Source organism: Mus caroli, unplaced genomic scaffold, assembly GCF_978045245.1.
Source record: "Mus caroli unplaced genomic scaffold, Mus_caroli_1 scaffold_13, whole genome shotgun sequence".
Lineage (NCBI taxonomy): Eukaryota > Metazoa > Chordata > Mammalia > Rodentia > Muridae > Mus > Mus caroli.
In genome coordinates, this window is record NW_028227268.1 from 26,656,630 (window position 1) to 26,674,831 (window position 18,202).

The 18,202-nt window shown below is 49.0% G+C and overlaps 1 protein-coding gene across 2 annotated transcripts in view; it reads right to left on the reverse strand.

The window, feature by feature from the left end:
• Window positions 1-2,958, reverse strand: part of Znf652 (zinc finger protein 652) — a 59,426-nt gene extending 56,468 nt beyond the window's left edge. For both annotated transcript variants that reach the window (XM_085829625.1, XM_021176102.3), the window contains exon 1: window positions 2,639-2,958. The gene's annotated coding sequence lies outside the window, so the exon portion shown is untranslated. The remainder of the gene's footprint in view (window positions 1-2,638) is intronic.
• Window positions 2,959-18,202: the final 15,244 nt, after the last annotated feature.

Consider the following 18,202-nt stretch of genomic DNA (forward strand, 5'->3'; position numbering starts at 1 on the left):
CACATGCACACACACACACACCACACACTCACACACACACACACACACCACACACTCACACACACACCACACACTCACACACACACACACACACACACACACACTGACATTTACCGACTGCTCTTTGATAGGCTGGTGCAAAGTTCATCCCCAGCTCTGGGTTTTGATGTGGAGAGCAAAGACTCCAATTCTAACAGAAATCTACCCAGCAAAATGGATGGTTTTGAGGACAATGAAATCAGAATTAGCAAAGTAGGAAAAAGAGCCTCAGCCCTGGACAGGTGTTCTACCACGGGGTGACAAAGAGCTCAGGCTCAGTCTTCAAGCACTGCATAGTCCCTTACAGACTCTTTAACACAGAGCACAAACTTGGCTGTTGAAATTTGCTACAATCAGAATATGCCCGGAAGATAAAGGATCGATTGGTCAAATGTAGATGATTCTATCTCTAGTTTTAATTTCTTCTGAACGATTCTCGGGCTTTTGACAGGAATGTGGGAAAAATATAATTTCTGACTGGCCTTCCTCCAAAGAAACCAAGACAATAAGAAGCCATCTGAGGCCGGGCGTGGTGGCGCACGCCTTTAATCCCAGCACTCGGGAGGCAGAGGCAGGTGGATTTCTGAGTTCGAGGCCAGCCTGGTCTACAGAGTGAGTTCCAGGATCAGCCAGGGCTACACAGAGAAACCCTGTCTCGAAAAACCAAAAAAAAAAAAAAAAAGCCATCTGAGAGATGGCTCTGTAGTCAAGAGCACTTGTTGCTCTTACAGTGAGAACTCAGGTTCTATTCCCAGCTATAACATAGTGCCTCACAACTATCCTTAACTCTAGTTCCAGGGGTTCTATCACCTTTTTTTTTTTTAACCTCTGTGGGCACCAGGCATACACATGGTGCACATACACACAGATAAAACATGCATATACATAAAATAAAATCTAAAAAAAAAATAAAAACTACAATGATTCCTATGCAAGCTCCCCTGCTCTTTATTCCAGGGCCACAGTAGGTCTAATGCCTAAGAGAAACAAAACACAAACTCAAACTGCTTTCACTTTTGCATAACACAGATCTTAACTGAGGTCCCTGGACCAGCTTGGAGATGATTGTGTAGTTGCATACAAAACCATGTATGTATTTCACTGCAAAGGGCCCTAAAGACTTCCACAGCCCTAGAGAAGAGTTTAATTTTGCGGTGAATCTTTTATACTAAAGACAGTATCTATGTGAACACATGTGCACAGTGGTGATTCAAATAAGCAAGCCGTTGACTTAAGGCCACAATACCCACCACAGATCAGCCCCACCGGGGAACATCACCTGCCACATCCGAGCAGATTTCCTTTCCTAAGCAAACATACATGCTGTCAACAAAGCATGTACTGCTCCTTGCCTTTCTCAGAACAATACGGCCCCGACCATCGTTTGGAAAAAAAGTACATAGACCTTCATCCCAAAAGACTACACTACTTATGCAGGCTATGCCTTGTTATGTTAAACATCGCAGCAACAACAACAGCAACAACAACAACAACAACAAAACCGATGAAATTACTGTGTACAGTAGATATCTAATTAACTGGGGGTGGGGGAGGTCGGGGGAGAACGTCGTTCAGGTGATACTGAGAGCGCGCTGGAAAAGCCATTAAGGGAAACACCATGAAGGTGCTTAAACATGGGTAAGATCCAGGAGGGGAACCAAAGACTGGTTGACATCCTGTAGCTTGGTTGTGAAAAAAACATCTTCCTCCAAAGGCACATTCCTTTGATTGGCACAAGCCACTTCTGACAATGGATCCGCAATGACAGGGGCCGTTCCGCAATCAGGAAGTGTGCGAGTGTGCGTGTGCATATGTGTGTGTGTGTGTGTGTGCTCGCGCGTGTTCCTGATGTTGTTGTTGGGGGAGGGATGAGCTAGATGTAATCAAAGACAGGCCGGCTTCAAAGAGGAGCATACAGGATCCTAAATCCTAAAGACTGACTTCGAGGCAAAGCAGAGAGACATCTATCATTTCTACAATAGTCATCCCTCGACAACGAACATGTTTCATAGAGATGTAACAGGGGTATCCCTCTCTTTGGTGTCTCCGACCTGGGACTCTTCAGTAAAGCCTGATTGGAGGGGTGGACGAAGTGAGGGTGGAGAAAGGTCTGCATCGCCCACTGGGCTGAGTGTGGTGCTGCGGGTGGCGAGTGTACATCACATGCGTGTTATCTCCTGGTGCCACAATACTCTCGAGGGCTGGAGGTTTGGGCGCAACCGCACGGCGGGGGAGGTAGTGGGTGCAAGCCACCAGCTGCAGGGCAAGAGAATGCTCTCCTCAGCCTACTAACCCGTGCACCCCGGCCACCCCGTCAGGCCTCGAGGCGAGCCCACTCGCTGCAAAACTGCAGCTAAGCTGGGGTCCCGGAGAGAGGGGGCGGGGGTACGGAGCCGGCACCCCGGGCCAAGCTGAGAGCGGCAGACGCGCAGCGCCCGGGGCCTGCCCGCCGGATGGGGGCTGCTCCGGCCTAGCGCACGCAGCTGCCTCGGCGCAGGCTTCTCCGGCTCCGCCAGCCCGGCCGGGCACAGAGGAAACGCGGCTGCCAGGGCGCCGCCGCGGCGGGAGGCGAGAGCGCGGGGAAGGGGCTCCTACTCACCCGGGCCGCCGCCGCCGCCGCCACCACCGCCGCTTCGGCGGCCCATCCCCGCGGCGGGGGCCTGTCGCCGCGCCGCGCCGCGTCGCTCCAGTCCCCACCGCCCGCCGGGCCGGCCCCTCCCCCTGCCCAACGTCTGCGCTCTGGGCCGATCCTCAGACCCGGCCTCGGCCGCCGCCGCCGCCGCCGCCGCCGCAGCGCTACGTGGCCGCCGCTCCGACGTCTCGCGACTCCCTTCCGAGCGCGCGAGGCCGAGCGGGGCCGCGGAGCGGGCGGCGCGCGGGGCGGGCGGCGGGGGAGGGGGTGTGCTGTAGGGATGTCGTGCGCGAAGGGGGCAGGGAGGCCGGCGGGAGCGCGCGCGCGCGCACGCGCCCCCCTCCCCCCCGCGCGGTCGGGATCCCGACACCTCCCCCCCCTACACACCCCATCCCCGGCTGTGGGGGTCGGCGCGCATGCGCGGCCCTCGGCTCGGCCCGGGCGCACCTTTTCTCCCTCCTGCCATAATGTGAGCGCTCAGCCGAGCAGATAACCGCCCGCTGCCTGCTCCACCCCCGGCCCTTGCCCACTCCGCCCACTCCCGAGCGCCCAGGTAAAGTCGTGGGCTGCGCATGCGCCACGCTTAAGGGGGTGGGGGGGCGTGGTTTTCAAAAGGAAGCCTGAAGGCAGAAGTATCTGTGGGCAGGGGGTTTGAGATCCTAAGAAATAAGAAAACATAAAAGTGAAAAGGGGGGAGAAAGTGGAAAAGTGGGTCAGAGTGAGATTTGGAAGTAGATATCTTTGACTTATGGAATACTTTCAAAAAGAAAAAAACCCTAATTGCTGGCCACCTTGTTGGTAGAGAGCAGTCAGTGAGTGACAGAAATAGAAGGGGCGACACTTATAAGAAGTAGTCATCCACCAGACAAATGGGATAGTTGATTACAACTAGGGGAAATCAGAGACCGCCAGGATGGTCAGCAAACAGGATGGATTGCTGAGTTTGTCCTGTGGCCAGAAATAGGGAAGTGTGTGCGTGCGTGCGTGTGTGCCTGTGCCTGTGCGTGTGCGTGTGTGTGTGTGTGTGTGTGTGTGTGTGTATGCGCGCGTGCGCTAGAGTCCCAGAACTGTTGCAAGAAAGGAAGGCTCCCTTGGAAGAAGCATGACCACATTATGACTAATTAGCTATTAATCATTAATATAATTAATGGTACTATTAGCTAACAAGGTAGCATTTAGCCAAGCTCAGAGCCAAAAGAGAGTGTCTGCAATTGAAAGTGCTTATAGTACAGGGAGAGGAAATGACTTGGCAAGTGAAGTCTCCATGAAAAAGACCCAAGGTGACATCCCTAAGATCAGGATAACCCTTCCCCACCAGAAACCAAACTTCGGAAGGTCTCTACAGCTTAAATGGAACTTCTAACATTGTTGGTTTTTATTGTTGGGCTCTACTACATTTTATCTTTCTCTCTTTTACATTGTGTGTATGAATGTTTTACCTGGATGCGTGCATGTACACCTGTGACGTTTGATGGATCCCCTGGAACTGGGGTTATGAGTGTTTTGTAGGACACTGGGTGGGGGTGGTGGATCCTAGGAATTGAACCTAGGTCCGCTGTAAGAGTAACAAGAGCTTTTAACTTCTGAGCCATCTCTCCAGCCCCCTTCTTCTAACATGAAGAACATAGGATATTAATGTTCTTCCACAAAACTGACCCCCCACATCTTAGAAACAATTTCCATATAGATGCAGCTAACTTTTTCTCCCAGAGCAGCCGGCCATAACCCACTCACCCAAACCCTCCAGGGAATAAAATGACCTGAGTCTGGGACAAAGTTGCGAGCTTGAAGCTTTATAAAGAGCTGACTCTGTCTTTGGCCCCTTCCAAAAACAGGTATTTGGGTTTTATTGTGCTTAGACTCCAGAAGCCAGGAACCATTAGAGTTGTGGAACTTAGGGCCATGATCTTCAATAGCGAGCACTTTCAGGAAAGACTAAAATCTATATCACATTGCAACAGGTAGAGAGAAGATCTTCAAGCAGAAGAAGAGAAAATAAGCATTTATAATAATCAAAGTCAATGTGAGAATGAGCTTGGGTCTGATGAACTCAGAATATCTTATTGGACACCTGATCTATTCCTCAACCCCGTGCTGGTCAGACTGTCCTGCTTGGACAGGTCATACAGGGTGATGGCCAAAACTTGAGGTGACCTTTCAAGTGTTCTAATGCTCTATCCATAGGCCAACTCTCTGGATGACCCCTAGTAATCACAGTCTTATATTAATTCAGCTTTCTATTTCAACAGTGCTTGGTGGGCTTTTAAATATATATATATATATTGTCAGGCGGTGGTGGCGCACGCCTTTAATTCCAGCACTTGGGAGGCAGAGGCAGGTAGATTTCTGAGTTCAAGGCCAGCCTGGTCTACAGAGTGAGTTCCAGGACAGCCAGCAGGGCTATACAGAGAAACCTTGTCTCGAAAAACCAAAAAAAAAAAAAAAAAAAAAAAAAAAAAATTAAAAAAAAATATATATGTATATATTACCTTTTTATTATGTATGTTTATGCATGTATGCATGTGTGTAGTTGGCCACTCCGTGTGTGTAGAGGTCGAAGGACAACTTGTGGGAGTCAGTTCTCTCTTTCCACCACGTGGTTCTGTGCACTGACATCAGTCATCAGGCTTAGGGACAAGCAGTTTTATCCAATGAGCCGTTCCGCCTGCCTCACTGCACATCCGTTATCTCATCAGCTCTTCCAATGACTGCAAGGGCAGGCAGAACAGGTATTATTCCCAGTGAAGGACATTTAAGCCAAGGAATGTTTTGATGGCTTAGCCAAAGTCATCCAAATCAGTAGACGACAGAGCCAAACCAAGACCCAAGTTCCCTAGTTCCCACTGTGCTAGTCTGGGGATGGGGGTGGGGAATGCAGTTGATAACCCTACTGTAAAAAACTGTTACATAGTCTTAATATATATTATAAACATTAGTGTTTTGCATACATGCATGTCTGTGTGGGGGTGCCAGATGCCCTAGAACGGGAGTCACAGACAGTGAGCCATGTGGGTGCTGGGAATTGAACCCCAGGTTCCCTCTGGAGGGGCGTCTGGTGCTCTTAACCTCTGAGCCATTTCTCCAGCCCCTCACATATTTTTTCTTCCTTTCTTTCTTTTTGTTTGTTCATTTGTTTGTTTTTTGCTTTTCAAGACAGGGTTTCTCTGTGTAGCCCTGGCTGTCCTGGAACTCACTTTGGAGACTAGGCTGGACTTGAACTCAGAAATCCACCTGCCTCTGCCTCCCGAGTGCTGGGATTAAAGGCGTGCACCACCATGCCCTGTTAAGGCCCTAATTTTAAGAGTCACATGGGCAGAGCTAGAACCTGGGCTGCCAGGGTCCAAGTCCAAGACTTCTCTAACCCCACCCTGTAGCTCTTTGCTGGACACCATACAAAGCAAATGGAACAGACATGGTCTCTGCCCTCTGAAATTTTGGACTCAAATGGTCAGCCAGGATGCTGATAAACATAAAAGAACAAAGTGATTTGTAGTCAACACACACCAATGGATGAATGAGTTCAACAGATAAGGAGAGCTATGTTTATCTGGTCTACCAATATTATTTTAATTCCAGTCAGGCAAAAAGGACAATATTAGTAATACTGAGGGTTAGAACTTATCTCAGTCTGCCAACTTACTTTTCACAGATGAAAAAATATTTATAAGGGGTATAGACAGCTCAGCAGTTAGGAGTACCGGCTGCTCTTCTAAAGAACTTGGGTAGCCGGGCGTGGTGGCGCACGCCTTTAATCCCAGCACTCGGGAGGCAGAGGCAGGCGGATTTCTGAGTTCAAGTCCAGCCTGGTCTACAAAGTGAGTTCCAGGACAGCCAGGGCTATACAGAGAAACCCTGTCTCGAAAAACAAAAACAAAAAAAAAAAAAAAAAGAACTTGGGTTTTGATTCTCAGGACCCATGCAAGTACCAGGCATGTACATGACATAGACATACGTGCAGGCTATATATATATGATAAAAATAAATGGAAGTCTATAAAAGTAAAGAGGTCGCTCACACCTTTGATCAGTTCTAGCATTAGGGAGGCAGAGGCAGGCAGATCTCTATGAGTTTGAGGTTTGAGGCCAGCCAGATCTACACAGTAGATCTTTCTCTTTCTCCAAAATCAATCATAGTAATAATAAAAAGACAACAAATAATTAAAAGGGAAGAGGTGGGGAGGGAGGAAGGAAGGAGGATGGATCTCTGCCTCCTTCTCTCTCCCCAGTGGGTTACATCTTCATAGACCTTGCATATAGTGATGGTAAAATGATTGATGAACTCAATGGGAGCACACAGGAAAGATTCATCCTTGCTTTTGCCAAATGGCCCACTTCCTAGAATGGAGAGGTAGACGTTAAGACATTTGAGAGTCTAGTACTAAGAGAAATGCCTTCGGAAATTGGGCCTAAGTTCCTTCCTCCTTAGGGTTTGTCCTAGAGGTTTATTTATAGCAAAGGTTTACAAGTCCCTTAGTCTGTAGTTGTATATGACTCTTCAAAGAGGCTCATGCACCTTTTAGGATTAATTGTTTTTATGGTTTGTTTTGTTTTGTTTTGTTTTGTTGTAATTGATGTGACATGTGCCCCAGAGGCACACACTGAGGTCCAATGGAGGTTTCTTTTAATTGGAATTAATTAAAGAGGGCCGCTGAGAGGGGCTAGAGTCAGTGCCAAACTCTGTAACCCTAAACCAGCCAACCCACCTAACCGGCTGTACCACCTGAGAAGCATCCGGAAGTTCTCAGGAGGAGATGGGGAAGCAGAGCAGGAACTGGGGACTGCTAGGGAATTCTGGGCACCTCAGATTTCAACTCCCAGAGGCTTGACTCTTGAAGAGGAAACTTGGTAGCTGCAAAAACAGAGAAAGAAGGTCAAAGGAGATAGGTGTGAATAACAAACCTTCCCCGGAGCAAGGGGCCTGGAAAAGCAGGGATTGGCTGGACTGAGAATAAAGGCCGATCTGACTAAGAGGGCCTGGTGATCGGAGTCAGAGGAGGTGGAGCCTGCTTGAGGAGTTGTGGGGGTGGACAACAAGTTGCCTGAGGGCTCAGCCTTCAGAGGTATTAATTAAACTCAGACCTGAGGTTGTTAACAAACCTGTGGCAGCTTTTCATAGGAGCTGGTTAATAACAATAACAATAACAATTAAGGATGCAGAGACCTTATCTGGAGCAAGTTTTTCTTAGAGGTTGTTCCAGTACGTCTTTAACTCCCCTGACCCCTCAGGGCCATGTTTCCTAGAAAGTAAATAAGGGTTTGAAAGTGTATCCATTGCCCTTGTGCACCTGAGGATACAGCAGGAATCCCTTGCGAGCCCCCAAGGCCTCCCGCCTTGGTTAGGTGGCTGTGTTCATTACTCGAAATAACATCCCAGGATTTCTTTTAAGACTACATGCTAGGGGGTGGGGGTCAGTGAGGGGTGGGAGTGGGGGTGTAGGCTGGAGGGATGGCTCAGCCACAACACTTACTGTTTTTGAGGAGAACTAGAATTTGATCCCACCACGCACCACATGGTAGCTCACAACCACTTGCCAATTCCAGATCCAGGGTTTCTGACACCCTCTTCTAACCTCCACAGATACCAGGCACTCACGGGACACACATACATACATGCAGACACTTCCACATACACATGAAATAAAAGTAAACCTTAAAAAAAAAAAAAGATTTCATGAGCTGTTAAAATATTCTGCATGGTTTAGTCTCGGAAAGGATACTTAAAAGAGTGGAAATGGAGATGTTAACACCACAGGATGGCTGGACGACACTGATGTGAATGGAAGTCTGTCTGAGACAGTGAGACAAGACTAAGACTGCTGTGGATACCCAAAAAGTGCTCCTGGGAGTGGAGGGGCTGACGGGCTGCAGGGATAGGTCTTGGCTGGCCCAGTACTGAGTTTTGGCCTTTAGTCACGATAATCTGGGCCAGACATGGTGGTGCACGCCTTTACACCCTGCACTTGGGAGACAGGGGCAGGAACAGGCAGGAAATATTGTCAAAGAAACAGAGGGAGAGAGAGGGAGACAGAGAGAGAGAGAGAAGAGGAAGAAGAAGAAGAAGAAGAAGAAGAAGAAGAAGAAGAAGAAGAAGAAGAAGAGGAGGAGGAGGAGGAGGAGGAGGAGGAGAAGAAGGAGGAGAAGGAAGGAAGAAAAGAAAGAAAGAAGGAAAAAAAGATAAAAAGATATTGAGATGGGAGGAGTATCAGGTAACTAATCCACAGACCATGGAAGGAAATTTAGAATGAGGAATTGGGGATGAGGGGTCAGTGGAGGGGGTCAGTGGGGAGAAGGATGCTAGACTAGGGGAGCACCCGGAATGGATCTTTGGTGAGAAAGCTTTTTTTTTGTCAATAGAAAGACCAGTCTTGTATATTCAAACAATAGCTTGTTACAGCAGATCACATACTCTAATCCAATGCATAGCCCACCGGCGGGGAGAGTTGACATTATTCCAGGCTGCCATGTAAAACATGCTTTGTACAGCATCCAGATGAGTTGATTGATTACAATGTTGAAAGATGGTCTTTCAAACGTGCAATCCTTCTGCCTCAGCCTTCCAAGGGTGGGATTTACACATATGTGCCACGTTTCTTTTTCAAATGAAAGCCAAGCAGCAATCTCAATGTACTTCAGCAGAATGAGTATCCTGGGTGCTCTTTAGACCTCAGGGAGGGAGGCTGAAGTGGGGCTTGCCTGTGTGTGTCGTGAAGCACAGAGCCAGGCAGCAGAGGGTCTGTGTCATGAGACCACAGGGACCAGAGCCCAATTTGGCCACCCTCCCTCCAGAACCATCCTCTTCCCTCTCTCCTCTTTGTTACTATGTAATGAGGGACATTGAAAAGTTCTAGACTTGAGTGCCAGTTTGCCTTGTAAACAGTATCAGAGAACAAAGTGAAGGGTTCCATGGTGATGCTACAGAATGGAAAGTCCCACTTAATCCAATAACGGGTTAGTAATGCACTATTCGACAGGCAGTACTATTTGGAATATACTTACCTTAAATTTATGCTTTGTTTGTCTGAAATCCAAACTTCACTGGCCAAGTTGTTTTGTTTGAAAACCCTACTGATAGGCAAACCCCTAGATCTGTATCCATGGAGGAACTTAGAGAAGAAATCAACAAAGGAAAGAGAGCCGGGCAGTGGTGATGCAGGCCTTTAATCCCCAGCACTCGGGAGGCAGAGGCAGGTGGATCTCTGAGTTCGAGGCCAGCCTGGTCTACAGAGTGAGTTCTAGGACAGCCAGGGCTATATAGAGAAACCCTGTCTTGAAAAACAAACCAAAAAAACAAAAAACAAACAAAAAAAAAAGGAACAAGAACAAGGAGCCTGTTGGTGCCATAGTGGGGACAAAGTAGATGACCGAAGGCATGTAAGGGCATTAGGAAACCAGAATGGGTCACTACCAAATCAGTCAAGTATATATATCAGCATACTGGGTATCTGGCTGAAACATTACCAAGTCTTCAAATGGCCGAATTTCACCCACAATGTTGTGAAAATCTCGGGGGTGGAGTTGGGGGGGGAATAAATAAATAGCATTGAAGAATTAAATAAGTATCCATAGCTGGTAGTGGCAGCTTATGTTGGTAATCCCAACACTTGGAAAGCTGAGGAAGGAGGATCACCAGGAGATTGAGGCCAGCCAGGGCTACATTGTAGCTCCAGGCAAACCTTGTGTGCAGAGGCAGGCAGATCTCTGAGTTCCAGGCCAGCCTGGTCTCCAGAATGAGTTCCGGGACAGAGCTACAGAGAAACCCTGTCTCAACATACAAACAAAGAAATCATTTACTCTTTAACATCCAGAACAAATCTCAGCAGAAAGGAGAACAGATGTAGGCAGCTTCCAGCCTTTGTTTCCTTCTGCCAACAGAGGAAGCAGGCGAGCCTCTTCCGGAGGATTATAGTATCACGCGTTCTCATGCAGAGAATCCCTGGTGCTCTGCTCTGCTCGGGTGTCTCCTTCCTTCCTATGCTGATGAGCCTTATAGTGGGCTAGGTTCTGTTTTTAGCACTGAGCAAGATATTTGCAGTTTACTGAAGGGTTCCTCCTGTCCTAACTTTCATCACTGCTACCCCGTATAACCTGAATAACTAGGGAAAAAGCAAGGTATTTTTGTCCGTTTTATAGACAAGAAAACCCAAGTACAGAGACCATACTCCAAAAAAAGTCTTGGGGAAAGAAAAAAAAAAACCCACTGGTGTTGTCATAGCCCACGCCAGTGGATTTTTTTTTCTTTCCCCAAGACTTTTTTTTTTTTTTAGTGTGGATACCGTGAGTGCCCACACGTATGCATGTGCACCATATGCATACCTGGTGCCCAGACGAGAGGCTCAGATCCCCCTGGAACCGGAATTATAGCTGATTGTGACTTTTACCACATCGGTGCTAAGACTTGAGCTCTGGTCTTCTGTAGGAGCAGACCACTGAGCCATCCGTCTAGACTGTACAACCATCTCACTGAGCCACCCTGCCGTGCTACCAGGCACCTCAAGCTTCACTCAGGTTTCTTCACTGTTTCCTGTTGTGTATGCATAGAATAGTGACCCCCCTCCAAAGGCCCACACCCACTTCTCTGAACCTTTACATCTGCCACTTTACATTGCAAAAGGGATTTTGCAAGGTGACAGAGTTCAGGGGTGTGGTGCTTATACTGATTCTAATGGACCTGGTGCCATCCCTGGAGCCCCTTGAAGACAGAGGCAGAAGAATGCTGGAGTCTGAGATACAGTTAGGGAAACAGGATTGAAACCATGTGATGCTGGCTGTGAAGATGGAGGATGTGAGCTGAGGATTGTGGGCTGCCGGGAGAAGCAGAAGTGAGCCAGCAAGGAATCAGTTCTCCCTAGTAGCCCACGGCAGCCCAGTGAGACTTCACATGTGTGTCTTTTCATCTTACCTGGTGTGTGGCGATTTGCTAGAGCAGCCATAGGAAATACATCCAGCTCTCCATAGCTTACGTGGAAATCCAGACTCTTTTGCAAGGCATTTCGGGACTTGTCCAAATGAGGTCAACTTCACTTACCCCTGACTCCCCTAATGCTGCACATGTTGAACATCTACAGCATCTACAGCAGGCCATGCTCCTTTGTCTAAGTGTTCATCCATGTCACATCTTCCACCTGGAACACCCCATCTGTACTTGTTTACCTGGCTGAGAGCTCCAATGACCACCTCCTCTGGGAAGCCTTCCCTACTTCCCCCACAGGGCCTTGGGCCACTTCCTCTGTGTTCTGCTACATCTTGTATTCAGTCTGGTTAAAGCAGGGCCTCCCTGGATTATAGGCTATTTGAGGAGGCTAGGGTTTCCTCTTTCCTCTTTGGTATCCTTTAGCCGCCATAAAATGGAGGCTACCAAGTACTGGGGCTCTTCCTTGACTTCTACTGTGCCCTGGCCCATTAGTGTGATACTCCCACCAATAGTGTTCCCTGGGTAAACTACTACTTTCTTGTTTTTTTGTTTTTGTTTTTGTTTTTGTTTTTCCAAGACAGGGTTTCTCTGTGTAGCCCTGGCTGTCCTGGAACTCTCTTTGTAGACCAGGCTGGCCTCGAACTCAGAAATCCTCCTGCCTCTGCCTCCCGAGTGCTGGGATTAAAGGCGTGCGCCACCACACCCGGCTACTACTACTTTCTTATGAGGATAAAGGAGATGGTGCTTCAGGTTTAAGAAGAAAAAAAAAAAAAGGTTCTGGACTGGGATGCAGCTCAACTGGTAGAATCCTTGTCCAGCACACAGAAAGCTTTGGGTTTGGTCCCCAGTGGTGTATAAACTAAGTGTGGTGGTACACGCCTGTAATCCCAGCACTTAGGAAATGAATGCAGGAGGATCAGAACTCATGAGATCCATTCAAAAGAAGGAGAAGGAGGGGGCGGGTAAGGAGGAGGAGGAGATTATAATAATCCAACAGTCCCCAATGTATATACAACTTCCTCTCCAACTCTCAGTTCCTCGGACTGAGCAGTGATTCTGGAGACAGCTTTACTATAAAGAGAAATATCTGTCGTGTTCCTTACGTCGCCAACATTCACGCTGGTCTTTAGTCTCGGGTGAGTCCTTCCATGTTGACAATCCTACAGAAAGCTTTCAGACGTGCTTCGGATTCCCAGTTTCTTCCTAAGGTGCACACTGCTGTTTGGAATTGCCTGGACCGAAGGCTTCCCCACAGATAATTGAACTCCATGGCATTGTGAGAGATGGCCTCCAGCCTCCAGCCTGCCCCACTGTGGTGCATCTGAAGGTGTGGATTCTGTCTATCAGGAATCTAACTGATGTTGTATGAGATGTTTCTCCACTTTCACTGTTCTGGTGGCCACCTTTCAGGACACATTCTCCCGAGTTCAATGAGCTCCATCAAGTCCTATGAGGGCTCATCCCTGTGCTCAGTGCTTTACGGGACTAAAATGAATGGTCTTGCCATCTACACAAACATCAGGTGTGTGTCGTCCAACATATCAAAAGGCAAGCCTTATTTATGCAATGGAACTGGAGTTCCGAGAAAGGAGCGTGCAACCAGGGCTTGACCAGCTGGGCAAGGTAATATAAAAGGCCTGAAGCTGAGCTGAGGCTGGAATAAAAGCTAGATAGGTAAAGGGTGTGCTTGGCTGTGAACGACAAAGAGGTCTCCTCATGTAGGGACTCTCTGTTCAATTCCACAGGGAAGCAAAAAGGCAGGGGAGGGGGAGAGGAAGAGGAAGGAGAAAAGAGGAATAGAAGAAAAAAAGGGGGAAGGGAAGAGAGGAGGGGAAGGGCTCTACACTCGTAATGACCTACCCTTTGATTTGGGAAACTCCACACGTAGGGCAGCATTTCCGCCATGTTATTTCTCACACCTATCTCGCTGCATAGCCCCACTTCTCGCTGTTGCCAGGCAGCCCTAAAAAGGATTGCTTTCCTAAGCATAGCAGCGTCTCTCTTAGCATTTTTGAGAGCTATCCCAGTTTCATGACCAGGAATTCTACCCCTGGGCCAAGGTTCCCTGGAGACAGAGTCACCAAGTTGTGGGGGACAGCCCCAATTATGAGAGGACCCGGAGAACAGTTAAGCATGTTCTGGCTCCCACGTTCTCCCCTGTTATCACGTCCTTGCAAAATTATCCATCTGAACGTTTATGCTTAAGGAAATGGGGTGATCAGACCCAAAGGCCACTTGCTTACATTGGTTTACGGGAGCTGTGCATTCAGAGTAGAGAACGTCTCATAACTTGCCAGGTGGTCTGGGGCAGATAAGAGAGAAGGAGAGATCTGTAGCATCTTGCCTTGGTGAGGCAGTTAGAAGACTTTTCTCCTGATTAGCTTGGTTAAATATGCACCCCACGTCAGGCAACCACACTGGGAGTTAGAGCCTTCCTTCATGAACAGGTCTCACCCAGGAGAGCCACTCACCCCTGTAGCGGAAGCCAAGCACAGCAGACTTCTTTCCCCACAAGATGAGAGCTATTACTTCCTAACTAGGTGGAATAGAGGGGGCTTTTTGTAGCCCTTCATAACTTCCATTGTTTAAAGGGTGTGTACGTGAGGTGAGCATGCTCATGCTCACACACGTGTGTGGAGGCCACATGTCAACACTGAGTGTCTTCCTCTGTCATTTGTCATCTGAGCTTCTGAGATAGGGTCTTTCATTGAACCTAGAGCTTACTGACTTGGCAAGACTGGCTGACCATCAAACCCCAGACAGCCTCTGGGCTAGAGATTGAATTCAGGTCCTCAGGCTTGTTTAGCAAGCATTTTACTAACCAAGCCCAGTCTCCAAAGGATTTTTTTTTTTTTTTTTGGTTTGGTTTGGTTTGGTTTTTCGAGACAGGGTTTCTCTGTGTAGCCCTGGCTGTCCTGGAATTCACTTTGTAGACCAGGCTGGCCTCGAACTCAGAAATCTGCCTGCCTCTGCCTCCCAAGTGCTGGGATCAAAGGCGTGCACCACCACTGCCCATCTGGTTTTTTTTTTTTTTTTTTTTTTTTTTTTGGTTTTTCAAGACAGGGTTTCTCTGTATAGCTCTGGCTGTCCTGGAACTCACTTTGTAGACCAGGCTGGCCTCGAACTCAGAAATCCGCCTGCCTCTGCCTCCCGAGTGCTGGGATTAAAGGCGTGCGCCACCACGCCCGGCTACGACTCTGATTTTTGTTGTCTGTTTCCTGTATCACTTCCAGAGGATGCTGATTGCAGGGATGGAGGAACTTTTTCCACTGCAGAAGAACAATGTGGTGCCTATGGGAACATGCCATGTGACCATTCTCCATTCCTCCCAGCAAGGCACTCCGGGTGATGTGAAGAACCCAGGATGGAAAGCTAGAGGAGAGCATGGTGGGTGGCAGAGCAGGATTTGGGGAAGCCCTGAGCACTGCTCCATCTGACCCTCAGTACATCTGTCTCTGTCACTGTCTACCCGCCCTGCTCACGCGTGCCCCTCACTCACTCTACAGCAACAGGCCTATCTTTCCCCCAACATCAAAAGAGCTATTTCAGTGACTGTCACTGTACCTGGCCCATAGCCTCTCGTCTATATATGTCTGTCAAATGAATTGGCTATAAACATGAAAAGGTTTCTCTTGAAAAGGTTCATGCTGTTGTTCGGATGTTGACAGTTACATTCCTGAGATTTGTGTGCCGAGGATGGGAAGGGACACTACTGGGGACAGGAAGGGATGCTTTTGGGGATGAGGAGAGACACTATTGGGCAATCAGAATAAAAACTTGTGGTAGGGCCCTGAAAATCCCCCAGAAGCTCGTATTGTATCTAATCAGCCTCGAGAGTCTGCTCTGGATTCTTTGGATCACTGAGAGAAAGCAAGTAGGGGGAGGAATTGTAGGCAGAAGGGTATGTTCGATCTGATAGGGTCACAGTGAGCCTATGTGGTCTGACACAATGGGAAGCTCAAGAGATGACTTTTATAGCTGAAGGCTGGAGGTTTGGGCTGGGTGGGTGTCAAGACACCAGGAAGAGTTTTAGTGAAACTTGCTTGTGTGTGTGTGTGTGTGTGTGTGTGTGTGTAACTCCAGAGAACTGGCAGACTGCTGGCATGGGTAGAGGAGGCACAACCACCACCAGGGCGGGTGAGGATGTCTCAGGACTGAACTAAGAAGTTCATCAAAAGCCGGGCGTGGTGGCGCACGCCTTTAATCCCAGCACTCGGGAGGCAGAGGCAGGTGGATTTCTGAGTTCGAGGCCAGCCTGGTCTACAAAGTGAGTTCCAGGACAGCCAGGGCTACACAGAGAAACCCTGTCTCGAAAAAACCAAAAAAAAAAAAAAAAAAAAAGTTCATCAAACAGAAAGACTTGTCTTTCTCCAGAGAGCCTCCTGAGAGGAGAGGAGAGGATGTATCTCATGTATTGCACCACAGAGCCAAGTAGCCTGCCTTGCTCACAGCAGTAGCTTTATAAATGCTTGCTTCACGAATGTGTAACTGCTGGGATCCGGGGATCGCTCGTGGAGGCTGCTGGGATACTGCTTATCGCTGCCTCTCCTCCAGTGCCCATGGCCTATTCGGTGTTGACCCACTTTCCCTTGAAGTCAGAAGATGGTCCCAGAGGCTGCTACTCTCTAAGCGACAGGCATGGGTAGAGATAGGGCCTGAGCCTGCAGACTATTGGACCGCTCCCTTCCTTCCCCAGTGGGTGCCCAGTGGGCCAGAATCCATGTGTTTTGTAGGATTCCATTCAACCCCTTACCTAAGTCATCAGTCTGCCATTCATGCTCCCTTCCAGTCCCTTCTCCCTTTGATCTGTCTCAGCAAGCAGAGACATGTCCACACTGGAAGCTGGTGTTAACAAATGTACAGACAACACACTCGGGTGCACACAACACACAGACACACACGCCTTTCTCAGTCTATGAGTCTTTGTCTGCTCCTTTGCTCCTGGGCCTGACCCATCTTTATGAGATCTAGGCTCTTCCTATCCCAGGATGCTGTATCTAGCCTCTGCTGGGACAGAGCTGGGCATTTTGCACGTCTCCAGCCTTGCCCTCCCTTGGGGGCTTGTGGAAGATCCACCCATATGGCAGAACCTTCCAGAGAGACTCGAAACCAGGAGCCTGACCTCATGATGCCCGAAGCACCTGGCACAGAGGGTACCAGCTCTGATGTCCTGGCCCCAGCCCAGTTCTCTCTTCTAGAATCCACCCCTTCTCTGGCTCTCCTCCAGCCCTGCAAGGGCAACCCCAGCTTACAGAAAATAAGCATGACTTTATGAAGGACAGAGTGAGGGATGGAGGGGAGGGGTCTTCCGCTGAGGGACCTCACCAACTCATTCATCTTTGGTGTGTCTCATCCCCTGGTGAAACTGCCCATGCGTCCATGGTTATAAGGGAGCTTGGAACGGCCAGGAAACCCTGGTTATGTCCTGTTCCTTTGTTGCCAGGAACTACCTGCCCGCCCCACCCCTTGCTAGTTGGTGACGCCTGCCCAGCCAGGCAGGGTCCTGCAGGATGAAAGTTCCAAGAAGCCCGAGCAGGCAGGGATAATGATGATACTCAGCAGCAGCGGCGGTGTCTCAGCCACCTGGGAATGCAGGGCCCCACGCCCTGTGCCTCACACCCCAGGACACTGCAAGGGCTCCTTTCCCTAGGTTTTATTACAGAGATCCCACACTCAGCCATCCCCAGCCCAACCCATCCGAGTTTCCAAGAGCTTCAGCCTAGCCACCAGCTTCATCCACCACCCACCCAGCTTCCATGGGAAGATTTGGCTTAACAAGACCCAAGCCAACAGAGGTGAAGGACGCCCAGCCGCTTGGAAACTTGGGTTCCAGGGTTTCTCAGAGAAGCAATCCACCTGCCCAGCCTGGCCCAGGGCACTTTCCCACAGACCCATCTGTGTCTGGTCAGTACAAAGGCCTGAGGCCTTGCATCTGAATCGCTGTTCCCAAGGAACTTCACTGGACGGCTCTGGGCAAGCTTTGTTTCGATCGTTTACTCACCCAGAATCTTTCCAAATCTTGTAGTGCTCATGAGTGATCAATGGGGACGGGGAGCAGGGGAGAGCCTCTCTCGTTTCCAATACACACCTACAATCCTAATCTCCCGTATGCTTTCCTCGCCAGGATGAAGTAACTACTCAGTCCACCACGTGTGTCCCACGCTTCTCCGTTTGTGGGGCTGGCTCGTTCTTTGGGATGTCAGTACCTCCATCTGGACTTGGTCAGATTCTCTGACCCTTCAAGGCTAGGCCTTGAGCCATGACCCTGTCCGACTCTTCGTCCCACTCTGGTTCCTCCTCATCTGAACCTCTCAGGTCCCTCTCCATTTATGCCACAGTTATCTGCAAATCTTAACTTACCCACAGGTCATCAGTGCCCTGGCGTCTCCCCCGTGTCTCCCCCGTGCTTCCTTGGAACGTGACTTCGAAGCCAAGGCATAAGCTCAAAGAATATGTGCTGGACATAAACTGTGGAGAAGAATCACGTTTACCCTGTTAAATTCCTCACACAAATGCACTTTTAAATAGAACACATACTTATTTTACTATAACATGTAATTGGTGTGGAAAGAGATGGGGTGTGGGGGGCAGATGAACCCCATCCTAGTCTTCTTGGCAGGT